Below are 18,065 nucleotides of genomic sequence, written 5' to 3'. Positions count from 1 at the left end.
ACCGGAGACATACCTACAGAACATGACTTTCAACAAAGCTGAGAGGAATGCACCCTGGCAGGGCAGCTCTGCTTTGCATGTTGCTGTCCATTTAATACACAGCCCTTCTCCCCGGGCCAGCCAGCGGCTAGCAGTCACTGGTGCCCTCATCTTCCAACACCAGGAACAGCAAGCGGGAGGACTCTGTACAAACACTTTGACGACAAAGGTAAATAAGTGTGGAATAAGCAAATAATAAGTCACCTTTCCTCCTGGAGTAAACTGTTCCCTTCTCTGATCACCTGAAGCTACAATGACACGTGGTCAGACCATGGGACAGCTGGCATTGCTGCAGAGTTTTCCCACCCAGGACAAAATGAAAATGCAAGCCCTTTGTTCAAAAAGCAGGAAAAAAGTGCCATGAGGGGTACTATATAAAGCTTTTCCTTTCTTTCCCCCTCGCTCTCTTGACCTATTACAGTGGTTTTTAATTTGCAATTTAATGTAACTCTCCCTTGGGCAGGGGACATTCACAGGGTAAGTGCAGGTCCTCACAGGCATTTGGACCTCCTCTGGACACCCCCCTCCATTGGCAGACTCCACCCCCCCCCCCTTCCCCGCCGCCACCAGCAGCAGATGGTGGGTCCTGAAAGGACTGCAACTCAGCACCAGGACATGCTCATACCTGGATTAGGGGTGGGCAAGAGGCATGATCTCAGCGACCTGTCCCCCAACCCTCTGCAGACCTGAGCCCAGGGCCCCACTGAGGGAGGCAGCAGAACATGGAAATGCCCCCCAGTGGGAAGGGCAGTCGTGGAGACGGAGAGACTGGGCAGGGGCCCTGGGCACCAGGCAATGGAGGGCCAGCTGCCAGGAGGCGGGGAGCTGACCGCAGGCAGACTGCACGTAGCTGAAAGCTCCAACACCTCGGCACATGCTCCAGTGTTCATCAGACCTCACTTATAAAACACAAAGCCAAAGAAAAGATTATTTAGAATTTCAAGATGGCAACTGCAGAGCATCAAACTCCAAGCAGCCGCAGGATCCCTCTGAACCTGGGGTCTTGAGCATCTACTTTGTTGACACACCCATGAAGCCAGCTGTGTGCGATAGAATTATTGAAATCAGTGAAGGTCCAGAAAATTCTTTATTTTTTATCACATTTGTGGCATGCATAGTCTGCTATAGATGGTTTTATTTCTGTACGTAAACCTTCCTGGACACCGTCTGCAAGGCTTAGCTCCTACCCTTATCAGCTATTCTCTGGCATATTACAGCCCCTCTCTAAGCCTTATTCCTAAAACAGAAATAAAACAATGATCTCATGAGATTGTTATGAGGGTTTAATGAAGTAAAGCTGATAAGGCACTAAGCCCAGTGACTGGAATATGTTATGTACAAATGGACGTACATACAGATATGTATTTACCCATGTACATGATACCCATACATCTCTGCTATGACACACAGGGATGGTACCAGAGTACGTAGAAGGTATGTAATAAATCTATTTTTTGGACAAAGAACATGGATAATAGGAACATTTTTAAAATGTCAATCTGGCTAATGAATGCTTTAGGTGAAATGCAATGCAAATATAAGTTGATTATTTAAAGAAGAAAGCAGAAAAGCCTTTTTCAAAAACTCAAACCTGTTTTGATGGGATAACTCAAAAACTAAGTGCAACTGAATTAAGGACATAGAGAAAATGAAGAACATCCTGAAAACCTTGGTAAATCTGATTTCAGAATGAAAATAGGAAAGATGAAAGAAGTTGGAGCTGGAGAACATGGAGAAGAGAAGGATAAGAGAGAACTTTAAAATAGCAATATTGCTTTCAATTAAAAGTGAGTATTTTGGGGGCTTCCCTGGTGGCGCAGTGGTTGAGGGTCCGCCTGCCGATGCAGGGGACGCGGGATCGTGCCCCGGTCCGGGAAGATCCCACATGCCGCGGAGCGGCTGGGCCCGTGAGCCATGGCCGCTGAGCCTGCGCGTCCAGAGCCTGTGCTCCACAACGGGAGAGGCCACAACATTGAGAGGCCCGCGTACCGCAAAAAAAAAAAAAAAAAAAGTGAGTATTTTGTTATAAAAGTAGTACATATTTATTATAGAAAACAGGTATTATCAAAAAGAAGAAAATCTAAACTATGCACAATCCCACTATTCTCACACAACGAACAAGTTTGTACCAGTTGATTATCCTACTGTAAATACAGGTTTGAACATATTGGGCATTTTCATTTTTAAAAATATTTGCCAATTTTACATCTGAAATGGCATCTCATTGCTGTTTTGATTTAAATTGCTTCTTGGAATAATAAATTACTTCTTTCTCATCTTGTAAGTTTATTGCTCATATATATATTTGTGTGTGTGTATGTGTATTTTTTTGGCCGTGCCACGCTGCATGCAGGATCTTACTTCCCTGACCAGGGATTAAATATGCACCTTCGGCAGTGAAAGCGTGGAGTCCTAACCACTGTACTGCCAGGGAATTCCCTGTTTTTCTTTTAAATAATCAGAAATACTTTAAAATGCATTTAAAACGTACAGAAAATAATATAGCAGACAGTATTTCTATGTGTTTTTCAGAAAGAAAGCCTGTTAGGTGTGAGATGGGGGCTGTATTAATACAATCTGCCATGTTGCTGAAAAAAAGTTAAATACTGATATGCAAATGTTTTTGTATATTAAGGTGCTAACCTTTTTCTATGACATAGAGCTTTTGTTTTAATATTTTTGACTGAAAAGAAGAAAACAAAAGGAAATTAGTTTAAATTTAAAAAACTTTTTTTTAGTTGGATATGAACAATTTCCTGACGATGAAGAGAATAAATGCAGGAGAAGGAATTTGTCATTATGGAATCTCTGACCCACCATCTCTCTTCTATGATCCACCTTAAACTTAATTGGCTAGGAGACAGAAGCTAGACCAAGTGGTTGTTCACATTTTCCTAGATTCTAGGAAGCACTAATTTCAAAATTAGTAGGAAGAATTCTGGGTTACATGGCTAATTTGACTTTGTATGTTCTTCACCATTGTAAGCAGAATAGCTGTATCTTTGCAGGTCTTCTGAGTAAGAGCTGCTAAGTCCACTGTTGTTTGGTGGTTGAATGTGAATGAATTATAATGAATGTGAATTCTATTATATAACAACTGGGACAAGTGTTCCATTTATAAACAATCAGCATGCTTACTGCTGAGTATGGTACTTTTTAGAATTATACACAAATATTCTCTCTCCTTTCAGGCATGTGGTAAGAATGTTCTTTTCTGACCCCTTGGAGTTAGGTGAGGTCATATGACTTTCACTGGCCAATGAAATATGACAGGAAGTGACATTTTCACTTCTGGGCCCAAGTTAAAAAAAGTTTTATATATAGTTTACTGTATGTCAATTATAGAGATTAAGTTTATATGTAAATAAAGTTTACTAGAGTTTATATATAAAGTTTATAATAAACTACATATGTTTAAAGTGTACCATTTTTACATGTGTAATCATCACTACAATCAAGATAGTGAAGATATCTGTCACCTCTAAAAGTTTTCACTTGTGCTTTTCTAATCGCTCCCTCCCACACCTCCTTGTCCCCTATCTCCAAGCAGTCATCAATCTCCTTTCTGTCACTACAGATTAGTTTTGAATTTTCCACACTTTAATCATATAGTATGTACTCTTTTTTGGCTGCCTTCTTTCACTCTGCATGATAATTTTAAGATTCATCCATGTCATTATATGTAGCAGTGGTTCAGTCCTTTTTATTGCTGAGTAGTAATCCATTCTATGGATATGCCATGGTCTGTTTATCCATTTACCTGCTGATGGACCGTTGAGGTGTTTCCAGTTTGGGGCTATTACAAATAAAGCTTCTGTAAACATTTGTGTACAAGTCTTTATATGGTCACAAATTAATTTTTCTCTTGAGTAAATACTTAGGAGTGAATTGGGTGGATCATATGGTCATTGTATGTTCAACATCTTAAGAAACTGCCAAATTGCTTGGTTGTAATATTGACATTGTCACCATAAGTTCACAAGAGTTTTAGTTTCTCCACATCTTCATCAACACTTGGTATGACAAGTCTTTTTAATTTTATTTATTCTAATAGCTAAGTAGTGTCATCTCATTGTGGGATTTTTTTTTTTGAATTTTAAAATTTTATTTTATTTATTTATTTTTTGTACAGCAGGTTCTTAATAGTTATCTATTTTATACCTATTAGTGTATATATGTCAGTCCCAATCTCCCAATCCATCCCACCACCACCACCCGCCCCCTACCACTTCCCCCCATCATTGTGGTTTTAATTCGCATTTCCTAATGACAACGATGTTGAACATCTTTTCTTATGTTTATTTGCCATCTCTGTACCTTAACTTGTCTGTTCAAATCTTTTAGTCAGTTTTTATTGGTTTGTTTGTTATCTTATTTTTGTATTTTGAGAGTATATATTCTGCAATCAGATATATATTTTGCAAAGATTTTTCACAGTGTGTGTCTTGTCTTTTCATTTTCTTAAGAGTGTCTTTTAAAGAGTAGAAATTTTAAATTTTAACTAAGCCCAATTAATCAACTTGTTCTTTTATGAATTGTGTTTTTGATGTTTTATCTGAGAAACCCTTGCCTAACCCAAGGTCAAAAAGATTTACTCCTGTTTTCTTCTAATAGTTTTATAGATCTATGCTTTTTTTTTTTTTGCAGTACGCGGGCCTCTCACTGTTGTGGCCTTTCCCGTTGTGGAGCACAGGCTCTGGATGCGCAGGCTCAGCGGCCATGGCTCACGGGCCTAGCCACTCCACGGTGTGTGGGATCTTCCCGGACCGGGGCACGAACACGTGTCCCCTGCATTGGCAGGTGGACTCTCAACCACTGCGCCACCAGGGAAGCCCAGATCTATGCTTTTACATTTAGGTCTATGACCTATTTTGAGTTAAATTTTGCATATGGGTGTGAGTTATGGATCTAAGTTCTTTTTTTTTATATGTATATACAATTGTTCAAGCAGAATTTGTTGAAAAGACTATTTATTCTCCACTGCATTGTGCCTTTGTCAAAAACCAGTTGTCCAGATATATGTATGAGTTTATTTCTGGACTTACTATTTTGTTCCATTGATTTATTTTTCTATCTTTATGCTAATACCACACTGTCTTCATTAGTGTAGCTTTATAATAATTACTGAAATCAGGCAGTGTTATACCTTGAAATTTGTATGTCTTTTTCAGAGTGGCTTGGCTATTCTAGATTCTTTGCAGTTCTATAAAAGTTTTAGCATCAGCCTGTCAATTTCTACAAAAAATTCTGCTGGGAGTTTGATTTTAATTGCATTGAGTTTATAGATTAATTCAAGGACAGTTGACATCTTTATGATACTGAGTCTTCAGATCCATGAACAAGGTATATATTTCCATTTATTTAGGTCTTCTTTAATTTCTTTCAGCAATATTTTGTAGTTTTAGTGTACAGATCTTTTACTTCTTTTGTTAAGTTTATCACTAAGTATTGCTCTTTTATGTTATTGTATATAGTAATGTTTTTATATTCAAATTTCTGATTATTTGTTGCTACTACAGAGAACTACAATTGATTTTTGTATAATTGAACTTGTATCCTGCAACCTTACTGGTCTCAATTATTAGTTCTAATAGCTTTAAAAAAAGATTCCACCATATTTTGTACATAGGTGATTATGTCATCTGAAAAAAAAAAACAGTTTGAATTCCTCCTTTTCAATTTGCGTACCTTTTATTTCTCTTTCTTGTCTGATTGCACTGGCTAGAACTACTCCAAGTTTTGAATTAAAGTGATAACAGCAGACATTCTTACCTGGTTCCTGACCTTAAGAGGGAAGTATTTAGGTTTTCATCATTAAGTATAATGGTAGCTGTAGGCTTCTTTAGATGACCTTTATGAAACTGAGGAAGTTCCCTTCTAATTTTAGCTTACTGAGAGTATTTATCAGAAATGAGGGCTTCCCTGGTGGTGCAGTGGTTGGGAGTCCGCCTGCCGATGCAGGGGACGCGGGTTCGCGCCCCGGTCCGGGAGGATCCCATATGCCGCGGAGCGGCTGGGCCCGTGAGCCATGGCCGCTGAGCCTGCGCGTCCGGAGCCTGTGCTCCGCAACGGGAGAAGCCCGCATACCGCAAAAAAAAAAAAAAAAAAAGAAATGAATGTTGGGTTTTGTTTAGATAAGCTTATGATTTTTATATTTAGTTTGTATGTTGAAGTATATATATTTTTTGACTTTTTTTTTTTTTTTTTTTGTGGTATGCAGGCCTCTCACTGTTGTGGCCTCTCCCGTTGCGGAGCACAGGCTCCGGACGCGCAGGCTCAGCAGCCATGGCTCACGGGCCCAGCCACTCCGCAGCACGTGGGACCTTTCCGGACCGGGGCACGAACCTGTGTCCCCTGCATCGGCAGGCGGACTCTCTACCACTGTGCCACCAGGGAAGCCCCTTGACTTTTTTTTTTTTTTAGCTGAGCCATGCAGCATGCAGGATCTTCCCCCACCAGGGATGGAACCTGTGCCCCCTGCATTGGGAGCCTGGAGTCTTAGCCACTGGATCACCAGGGAAGTCCTGTTGCAGTACTGATATATTGATTGATTTTTAAATGTTAAATGGACCTTCTAAGTCTTGGTTCCAGGATATACCTCATTTGATCATATCAATATGATGTTTTATACTTTTAATGTATTATTGAATTCAATTTGCTAACGTTTTGTATAGAATTTTTGTTCATGAGGGATTTTGGTCTATAGTGTAATGCCTTTGTCTTGTTTCATTTTAAAGATAATCCTGACCTCTTAGAATGGGCTGAGAGCTGTTCTCTTCTCTGATATTTTTGGAAGTGTTTGTATAGAATTGGTATTATTTCTTCTTTAAATGTCTAATAGAATTCACCCATGAAGTCATCTCAGCCTAGAGTTTCTTTGGAGGAGAGTTTTGAATTATGCCACTTTCCTAAGTAGATATATTGCTCTTTAGATTATTTATTTGTTCTTGAGTGAGCTTTGGTAATTTGTGTTTTTAAAGGAAATTGTCTATTTCATCTAAGTTGTCATATTTATTAGCATAAAGTTGTTCATAATAATTCCTAATTGTCTTTTAAATATATGTAGAATCTGAGGCTTCCCTGGTGGTGCAGTGGTTAAGAATCCACCTGCCAGTGCAGGGGACACGGGTTTGAGCCCTGGTCCAGGAAGATCCCACATGCCGTGGAGCAACTAAGCTCATGTGCCACAACTACTGAGCCTGCGCTCTAGAGCCCGCAAGCCACACTACTGAAGCCTGCGCGCCTAGAGCCTGTGCTCCACAACAAGAGAAGCCATCATAATGAGAAGCCCGCGCATGGCAACAAAGAGTAGCCTCCTGTCGCGGCAACTAGAGAAAAGCCCGCGCACAGCAACGAACACCCAACACAGCTAAAAATAAATAATTAATTAATTTTAAAAAATGCACTCTTTTGCCACAACTAGAGAAAGCCTGCGTGCAGCAAAGAAGACACAACGCAGCCGATAAATAAACAAATAAATAAATGAAATAAATAAATATATAAAGAATATATATGTAGAATCTGAAGTGATAACACCTCTCTCATTCTTAATATTTTTCATTTATATATTCTTTTTTCCTGAATAAGTCTGGCAAGAATTTTGTCAACTTATTGATTTTCTCAGAGAGGCATCTTTTGCTTTCATTGATTTCTCTATTGTTTTCCTGTTTCTATTTTATTGATTTATACTTTGATCTTTCTTATTTGCTTCCTTTGCTTATTTTGGGTTTAATTTGCTTTTACTTTTCTAGAGTGTTAAGATCATTGATTTGAATTCTTCTAATATAGGTGTCTGATGTTACAAATTTCTCCCTCAAAATTGCCTTAGGAGTATCCTACAAATTCTGATTTGTTTTATTTTTATCAGTTCAAAATAAGTTTTAATTACCCTTTTAATTTATTTTTTTACCCATGTATTATTTAGAAGTGTGTTTTTTTAGTTTCCAAATATTTGGAGACTTTTCTGAGAATATTCTGTTATTAATATCTAATTTAATTCCATTATGGTCAAAGAACATAATGTTTATAGCTTGTGAATTGTGGTAGGAAAATTATAGCTTAGTGTCAACCAAAGGGAAACTATTATTTCTCAGGAAACCCTCACAGCCAACCAAAGTTGCTGTAATCATCTATTGATAGTTCCAGTTTAATTCAAGTTGACAAATATTTGTTGAACAGGGATTATATATGCTCAAGTCCAAAAATAAAGTTCCAAAAATAAGGAAAGTAGAGTGCCTGATCTCAAGGAACTTACAATCTAGATATGAACTACTGATACTAGGAAAGACAAGGTAAAATCAAAAAGTAGATTAGACAAAGAAAAAGAAGGGTTCAAGGAAGGGGAGAATTGAGAACGGCTTCACATAGGAGGTGGGACTTAAGAAGGGTCTTGAAAGAAGTGTTCAAGTTTGACAGGTGGAGATGGTGGGATGGTCCTTCAAGCAGAGGAAACAGCATAAGCTCAGAGACAAGAAAATATAGTACATGCTTGGGGAACTTCACTTTGACTGAAGGTTAGGGGAGTGGTGGGAGATAAGGGGAATATTTTATAGGACTCTGAGGTCTTTATACTTAGATGAATAAGCATTTGGGCGCCATTAAGATTTTTTGAGCCCAGAAGTTATTTTCCTTCACCCACCACACTTGCTCTATCAAGTCCCGGTGGGACTCCATCCATCATAGAGCTCTGGAAAACGTCAAGTGCTTGGATTACATCCTTGACTCCCTTGCTTAAAAACCCTTCATTGGATCCCCACTATACTTAGAATAAAATCAAAACTTCTTTTTGGACCCTGCATGGTCTGCCTTCTGACTATCTCATCTCCTACCGTCGCTTTTTAACTCTATTCAGTACATTCTACCTCCCTCAGCTTCCTCTCGCTTCCTGAAACATAATTAGGGTTTCTTGCACTCAGGACCTTTGCATTTTCTTTCTTCTCCTTGAACACTTTCCCAGCTCTTTGCATGATATGGCAGGAAACCTCTAAGATGGCCCCAATCATCCCTGCCTCTTGGTATTCACACCTTTGTGTTATCCCCTCCTCTAGAACATGGTTTGGATTTAGTGACATGCTTTTAGCAAATAAAATGGGGTACAGGTGATGGGTTACAAAAGGAAGGTGGTCCTCATTTGGGGTACACTCGCTCTCTCTCATTCTCTGGCTCACGTTGAGGGAAGTCAGCTGCCTACTGTGTGGTACACTGTGGAAAGGCCCTCATGGTGAGGAACTGATGTCTCAGGCCAACAGACAGCAAGGAGGCCTTCCAACAACCACGTGGGTCAGGTTGTAATCTGATTCTCCCCCAGAAGAACCTTGAGTTGACTGCAGGCCCAGCTAATACCTGGATTTTAACCTGTGGGAGACCCTGAGCCAGAGACATCCAGCCAAGCCATGCCTGGATCACTGACCCACAGAAACCATGAAGTAATAAATGTTTGTTGTTTTAAGCTGCTAAGTTTTGAGGTAATTTCTTATGCAGCAATAAGTGACTACATATGGCTGGCTCAGACTCATTCTTCATGGCTTAGCTCAAGTGTCACCTCCTCAGAGAAGCCTTTCCTAACTAGCCTGGCTAAAGTAACTTTCTTCCTGCCCTGTCTCTTCCCAAAGTCACTTTCTAATATAGTGTCCTGTTTTCTTTTTTCCATAGAGCTTACTTTAATTAATCATTTACTTGTGTGTTGTCTGACACCCCACAACTAGAATGTAAACTCCTTAAGGGTAAGGCTGTTGCCTGACTTGTTCACTGCTCTTATCTCCAACACCTAGAATGATGCCTGGTTCAGACCCTTGTTGAATAAATGTAAGAGAGTAACGATTCTGCATTATTTGCTCCAGAAACTTCCTTGTGTTTAGCAGAGCCAAATCCTATGAACCGAGCATAATCTGTGCTTTGATAAGAACTTTGACAGCCAACAAAGCCTGGGGCTCTTTTCAGGTTTTAAAACAAGATGTGCTTTTACTTTATGATCAGGGAAGTAACTTGCCAGAGTCACAAAGCTAGTAAGCCTTGGAGCTGGGATTCAAACCGACATCTATCCGAGTTCAAAGCCATGCTGCTGTAAAAAGTTACAACTATTTAAAACAAAATAGATAACAGGAGATAATGATCAACGGGAAGCCAGAAGAATATTTTACAGGAAATCATGTAATGGTTCATGAACAATTGAAGTGGAAGACAGCATGGGACCCTGGGCTTACTTAGAAAACTCCTGTGTATTAAAAGGACCAAATGGGGAGCAGCCTAACCATGAAGGGTGTGTGGGAAAAAGTCATCTGTCACAGTAAAAGTCCCCACACTACCTCGTCGCTTGCTGTCCGGCCTCCCACTCCAGGCGGTTTTGCAGGTGCAGGTGTCTGACCCTCTCCCAGGGGACTCTGGGTCCTGCAGTAGATTTGTGTGAGTCTTGCAAATTTTGCTACTATGACAACTCAAGGTGCAATGCCTAGCAGGGACTATAAGATATACTACATTACAAAATAATTAAAGCCACACCACTGCCCACCTCTTCCCCTATCCTCTCCCGCCCTCAGTCTCCCCAGCAACAGCAAGAGTGAAACATACCAAGGATGCCATGTTCCTGGCAAGAGCTCTCAGAGGGCCTTGCATTCATGTCTCAGCTCTGCCATGTTCCACCAAACACTAGTGGTGGAACCTTGAGCAAAATACCTCTTGTGCGTTTCAGAAGCTCTCAGCCTCACCTCTTATTCTGGCCATTGATGAAATGACCAGTTCTATGCAAGTCTAGATGGTGTAGCCTGATAGCATCTAAGCTACATGCCTCTTGATTTCAGTCCCGGGGCTTTTCTGACACGCCTTGTGGTATGGCTACAGGACTCCTCTCAGCTCTCACTCATGTGCAGCTTGGAAGTACAGCACTTTATGTACTATGGGGGCAAATGCTGACTAATGGAATGGGGCTGGAGGTAGCTGATGTGCAAAGTTGTCTTCTGTCTTCCTTGGCTGGAAAATTCTCAGAAGATCCCATGGAATCAAGCAACCAGTCTCTGTAATGCTGGTCAACTCAATACACATCCTTGTGTTGGTTTCCTTTCCTTCCCATTTCACTCCCTTCCTCCCTCACTCCTGCCCCCAGGATCATTTTCCCAATTAAACTACTCACCCAAAAGTTTTTGTCTTGGGCTTTGCTTCTGGGGAAGCACAGATTATTTAATCTCTCTGTGCCTCAGGTCATCATCTGTAACATAGGGAACATTTGTGTCAATTTCACAAGGTTTGTATGAATGTAAATTAATAATCTATGAAAAGCATGTAGGGGACTGTCTGCTACACAGCAAGCGTACTATGAATTCCAGCTATTGCTGTTGTTGAAGAAAAATGGAGCTTCCAAGTGTATATGGAAAACCCAACTCGTCCCTAGCTCTGAGAAGAATCCATCTCAGTATGAAACATCTTTATTTTCTTCCCCAAACTTTCAGCTGGATGTTATATGCTATTCTACTGCAAGCAAACAGAAGAGAGAAGGATCTAGAGGTGCTCCACGTAGACAATTGGCACTGATGAAGTCAAAGACAAAGACGATGGGGAATTTTTTCACCCAAATTTAATAACCTGGGGATTGTTAGCATTGGTCACATATGCATGCGACTCTGAGATGTCTTTTGCGGGGGGATATTCTCAAATGGGGATATATGGCTAGTGTTTACAGTCATTTTAAGGTATAGGTTTGCAAGTCAGCCCTTTGTGAACTGAGTGTGTCCCGTCCCTACTATGCCTGCTCTTTGCTTAGCTACCACAGGTGGTCAGCAGTGTCCTAAACTAGAGAGCCATGGAGAGCTATCCCCAAAGGCTTCCCCAGGGGTGAACAAAATTCTGAATATCAGAGTCAGCATTGGCTTTTCTTTCTCTTTCATGGGCCATGCCAAATGCAACATCCATATTCCACAGAGCCTTCTGTGGAATGTCTCCCATCGCTGACCTCCTCTTTCCACTCACCTTTACTTTTCCTTACACTTCAGAATTTCTTCAAACATTCCTTGAAATACCTTTCCTCTGTTCTCTATCTGTCCAATTCAGAACATTCTTAAATCTGCAGCTCTTTCCCTCTCCAGGAAGCAACCTCAGATCCATGTCTTGCTAATTCTCCTGCCTCTGGCATGTTGGCTACTGATAGCACTCACTTTAGGAGAAAAATCTCTTCGGAAGCTGCTCCCTGTCCTGGAATATGCTCTACTGAGCATATTCCTCTACTGAGGCTAGCTGAAGCCCAGTGTCATCCATTAAGCCACAAGCAGCTGCCTAAGCCCATGCTGACAATCCCCTTTCTCAACCTCTATCCTAGGCTAAGTCCACACCTCTGAACCACCCATATATGCTTAAACATTTAGTAATACATTTGTATGTGTATGGACTATTCCTTGTCTCAATTTGCTGTGTACAGAGAGTTTCAAGGCAATGACACAGGGAGGAGGAGCCCAGGCAGAGACCAGTGATCTCCCTGCCTTGAGGAGATCAAGCTCAAAGCACTGAAGACCAAAGAGGATAGAGTTTGCAGGACAGAGTATCAAGGAGGGAGAGCTTCACAGAGAGACCGCTCTGAAGATTTTTAGAGTGTGCCCTTTGAGTACTGATCAGCACATGTGTGTGAGGAAACTATGCAAAGCTAGGTAAAGAATCACCCATAAAGATTAGAGGTAAGAGTGACTGGCATTCACACAGGCTGGAAGACTGCCAGGTCACTGGGGAGCTTGCAGAGAAGTGTGTTGCCTCAAGAGGGGAATAATTAACTCCAAACTGAGCACTGGTCTGGTCCTACCTGACGAGTCATGAAAGCAAACCCCAAAAGTATTAGATTGTTTTCAAGTAACGTAACTGCATTCCAGAACAAATCTCAAGAATATCTGTAAGGGTCAAAAATGTCCACCTGTGGGAAGGGGTTGGGGAGGGAGTTGAATAAGCAGAGCACAGAGGATTTGTTGGGCAGTGAAAATACTCTGCCTGACATTATAATGCCTGATATAATGCCATTATACTTTTATCCAAACCCATAGAATGTTCAACATCAAGAGTGAACCCTGGGACTTCCCTGGTGGTCCAGTGGGTAAGACTCCATGCTCCCAATGCAGGGTGCCTGGGTTCGATCCCTGGTCGGAGAACTAGATCCCGCATGCCGCAATTGAGTCTGCATGCTACAACTAAGAAGTCCTCATGCCGGACGAAAGATCCTGTGTGCCGCAACTAAGACCTGGTGCAGCTAGAATAAATAAATAAATAAATAAATAAATATTTTTTAAAAAGAGTGTACCCTAAGGTAAACTTTGGACTTTGGGTTATCATGATGTGTCAATGTAGGTTCATCCTTGGTAAGTGTACGATTTTGGTGAGTGATGTTGAAAATGGGAGAAGCTATGCATGTATGGGGACAGGGGAATATGTGAGAAGTCTCTCTCTCTCTCAGTTTTGTTGTAAACTTATAACTGCCTTAAAACATTGATTTTTTAAAAAATCCACCTCCCAACAAGGTGAAATTAACAATGCCTGGCACCCATAGATTGCCAGACATGCAAAGCAGCAGGAAAATATGTCCCATAATGAGGAGAAAAATCAATCAAAAATGAACCAGAACTGACACAGCTGCTAGAATAAGCAGTCAACTAAATTAAAACAGCTATTATAACTGTATTCCATATGTTCAGAAAGTCAAGTAGAGACATGAGGATAGAAAACCATCCAAACTGAACTTACGGAGATGAAAACTACAATGTCCAGGATGAAAAACACACTGGATGTGATTTGTTGCAGATTAGACAATACTTAGAAAATGATTCGTGAAGGGCTCCCCTGGTGGCGCAGTGGTTGAGAGTCCGCCTGCCGATGCAGGGGACATGGGTTCGTGCCCCGGTCCGGGAAGATCCCACGTGCCGCGGAACTGCTGGGCCCGTGAGCCATGGCCGCTGAGCCTGCGCGTCCGGAGCCTGTGCTCCGCAACGGGAGAGGCCACAACAGTGAGAGGCCCGCGTACCCCCCAAAAAAAAAAAAAAAAAAAAAAAGAAAATGATTAGTGAAGACCCAGCACTAGAAAGTCTCCAATGAAATACAGAGAAAAAAGTGAATTTGAAAAAGAAAAAATAAAGAGCTATAAGGCAAATTCAAGCCTAATACACATGCAATTGGAGACCCAGATGAGGTAGAAGGGGAACAAGGGGAGCTCAACAATGTTTGAAGAAACAATGGCCAAAATTTTTTCAAATTTCGTGAAAACCATAAACCCACAGATCCAAGATGCTCAATGAACCTTCAAAACAAGAACTATGAAGAAAAATACACCAAAACACATCATAATCAAATTGCTCAAAAACAATAACAAAGAGAAAAATCTTAAAAGCAGCCAGGGAAAAAGCTACCTCACAGAGGGGCACATATAAGGAAAACTTTAGTTTTCTTGTCGAAAATAATATGAGATGACAGTGGGAAAATATCTTTAAAGAAATGTAAAAAAACAAAACCAAAAACCTGTCAACCTAGAATATTTTACTCAATAAAAATATCTTTCAAAAATTAAGGACATAGAGACAGAAAGTAGATTAATGGTTATCAGGGTCTGGGGGGAGGGAAGAATGAGGAGTGACTATTAACAGGTATGGATTTATGGGGACTGATGAAATATTCTGGAGTTAAATAGTGGTGATAGTTGCACAACTTTGTGAATATACTAAAAGCTACTGAATTATACACCTTTAAAGAGTGAATTTTATGATATCTGAATTACATCTAAATTTAAAAAAATCATAGACATTTTTAGACATACAAGAGATGAAAGAATTTATCATGAGCCAAACTACATTCCAAAAAATGTTAAAGAAAATCTTATGAACAGAAGGAAAGTGATACCAGATGGAAATATAGATCTACACAAGGGAATGAAGAGCACTGTAAATGATAACTATATGGTAAATATACAACTTTTTAAAATTTAAATCTCTTTAAAAGATGACTGCTTTTTAAATGAAAATGATGAAATAATAAAAAAATGCATTATGGGGTTTATAACACATATAAGTAAAATAAATATGACAATGATAGCATGAAGAGTGGGAGGTGAAATCACAACATATTCTACAGATATTAAAAGGATAATAAAGGAACATTATAAACATCTTTATGCCAATAAATTCAATAACTTAGAAACAATGGTCAAATGCCTTGAATGACACGAACTACTAAAGTTTATGCAGAAGAAACAGATGGACTGACTAGCCTTATATTTATTAAAGAAACTGAATTTGTAGTTAAAAACCTTCCCACAAAGAAAACTCCAGGCCCAAATAACTTCACTGGTGAATTCTACCAAATTTAAGAAACAAATAATATCAGTATTATACAAATTCTTCTTTGATATCAAAACCAAAGAAAGACATTATAGAAGAAAACTACAAAACAATATCCTTTCTAAACGTACCTGCAAAAATTCTAAACAAAATCTTAGTGAATCAAGCCAACAATAAATAAAAAAGATAATACATTGTAAGTAAGTGGGGTTTATCCCAGGAATTCCAGGTTGGTTTAACATTTGAAAATTAGTCACTGTAATTTGCCGTATCAATAAACTCAAAAAGAAAAGTCATATGACCGTCTCAATAGATGCAGGAGAAGTATTTGTCACAATCTAACATTCATTCCTGATAAAAATTCTCAGCAAATGAGGAATAGAAGGGAACTTCCTCATTCTGATAAAGGGCAAATACAAATTCCTACAATACCATCACACTCTGTGGTGAAAACGGAATGCTTTTCCTTTCTATTTAACATCATGCTGGAGATTCTACGCAGTGCAATCAGGCCATAAAAAGAAATAAAAGGCATCCTGATTGGGCAAGAAGAAGCAAAACTGTTTTAATTTGAGATGATATGATAGATCACATGTAGGAAATCCAATATAATATCCCTATTCCGTTGTGGGTTTAGAATAAGTGAATTTAGCAAGTTTGTAGAATACAGGAGCAATAGACGAAAATCAATTGTCCTACGTATTAGCAACAAACAACTGGAAATTGAAATAAAAGTTTCCATTTACAACAACATAAAAAATTGAAAGAGATAATTCTGACAAAAGATATGAAAGACATGCACACTGAAAACTATGAAACATTGTTGAGAGAAACTAAAGAAATTAAAGAACAGAGAGTTCATGGGTCAGAAGACTCAATATTGTTAAGATGTCATTTACCCACAAATTGATATATAGATTTAATGCAATCTTAATCAAAATCCTATCAGACTTTTTTATGGTAGAAATGCAAGCTGATTCTAAAATTCATATGGAAATGCAGGGACCTGAAAAAGTGAAAACATCATTGAAAAGTAGAACAAAGGTAGAGAACTTATATTATCTGATTTCAAAAATTATTATAAAACTACAGTAATCAAGATTGTGTAGTACTGGCACAAAATTAGGAAAATATATTAGTGGAACAGAATAGAGAGTTCAGCAATAAACCTATACATATATGGACAACTTATTTTTTACAAATGTGCAGGACAATTTAGCAAGAAAAGATAGTCTTATCATTAAATGGTGTTGGAACGATTGGCTATCCATATGAAAAAAAACCCAAACACACTGTATTTCAGTCCATATCGTGTGTCATATACAAAAATTTACTCAAAATAGATCTTTGGTCTGAAAGTATTAAATTTTTAGAAGAAAACATGGGAGATAATCTTTGTGACCTTGGTTTAGATAAAGATTTCTTAGATATGCTATCAAAAGTACAATCCACAAAAAATAATAAATTGGACTTAAAGTTAATATTTCTACTCTTTAAAGGTACTGTTAAGAGAGTGAAAGGAGTAGCCATAGATTGAAAGAAAAATATTTAAAAATCATGTGTCTTATAGAAGTCTTGGATCCAGAACATATAAAAACTCTCAAAAGTCAGTTATAAGCAAAACAACAAAAGTCGGCAAAAGTTGGCAAAAGATTTGAATAGACAATTAAAGAAAACATACATAAGATACATAGCTGGCAAATAAACATCTGCAAAAGTGTTCAATATCTTGAGCCATTAGGAAAACATAAATTAAAACCATAATGAGATATCATTATACACTCACTAGAATGGCTAAAATTTAAAATTCACCGTTCCAAGTGTTGGCCATGATGTAGAAGAGCTAGAACTGTCACACACTGCTGATGAGAATATAAAATGGTATGTCCACTTTGGAAAAACCATTTGGCTTTTTTTTTTAAGTTAAACATATACCAACCCTATGACCCAGCCATTCCACTCTTAGCTATTTTCCCAAAAGAAAGCATATATCCATACAAAGATTTACATGAATGTGTATAGTGGCTTTATTTGCAATAGTCATGTATTCACTCATCTAAAACTCACAACAGTATCCTATGAAGTAGATTCTCTCATTCTCCCCATTTTCCAGAGTGTTGTTAGGAATGGGGGAGAGAAATGTTGGGCTGGCCACTTACACTTGTCTACCATATGGGCTAATAATAGCACCTGACTCAAATTTATATATATATATATATATATATATATATATATATATATATATATATATAAACTTATATTTATTGTGGTGGTTTCTCTTGTTGCGGAGCACGGGCTCTAGGCACTTGGGCTTCAGTAGTTGTGGCGCTCGAGCTCAGTAGTTGTGACACATGGGCCCAGCCGCTCCGTGGCATGTGGGATCCTCCTGGACCAGGGATCAAACCTGCGTCCTCTGCACTGGCAGGTGGATTCTTAACCACTGCGCCACCAGGGAAGTCCCACCATCTATCTTTTATGTGCAAGCAAATACAATCCTAACTTATACAAATGATTAAGTAATTTATAAAATTCTCAAACTAGTATATATAGGATGGATAAACAACAAGGTCCTACTGTATAGCACAGGGAACTATAGTCAATATCCTGTGATAAACCATAATGGAAAAGAATAGGAAAAAGAATATATAAATGTATAACTGAATCACTTTGCTGTACAGCAGAAATTACAACATTGTAAGGCGAAGTTATTCAATAAAATAAAATAAAATAAATAAT

General features: G+C 39.0%; 1 protein-coding gene across 1 annotated transcript in view; it reads right to left on the bottom strand.

The window, feature by feature from the left end:
- The window catches only part of RNF103 (ring finger protein 103), a 105,751-nt gene that overhangs the window by 35,701 nt on the left and 51,985 nt on the right, over window positions 1-18,065 (bottom strand). Inside the window, exon 3 of the mRNA XM_049695883.1 lies at window positions 11,165-11,239. The gene's annotated coding sequence lies outside the window, so the exon portion shown is untranslated. The remainder of the gene's footprint in view (window positions 1-11,164; window positions 11,240-18,065) is intronic.

This window comes from Orcinus orca, chromosome 13, assembly GCF_937001465.1.
Source record: "Orcinus orca chromosome 13, mOrcOrc1.1, whole genome shotgun sequence".
NCBI lineage: Eukaryota > Metazoa > Chordata > Mammalia > Artiodactyla > Delphinidae > Orcinus > Orcinus orca.
Note: the sequence above shows the minus strand (reverse complement) of the source record. Positions and strands in the feature narration are given on the sequence as shown.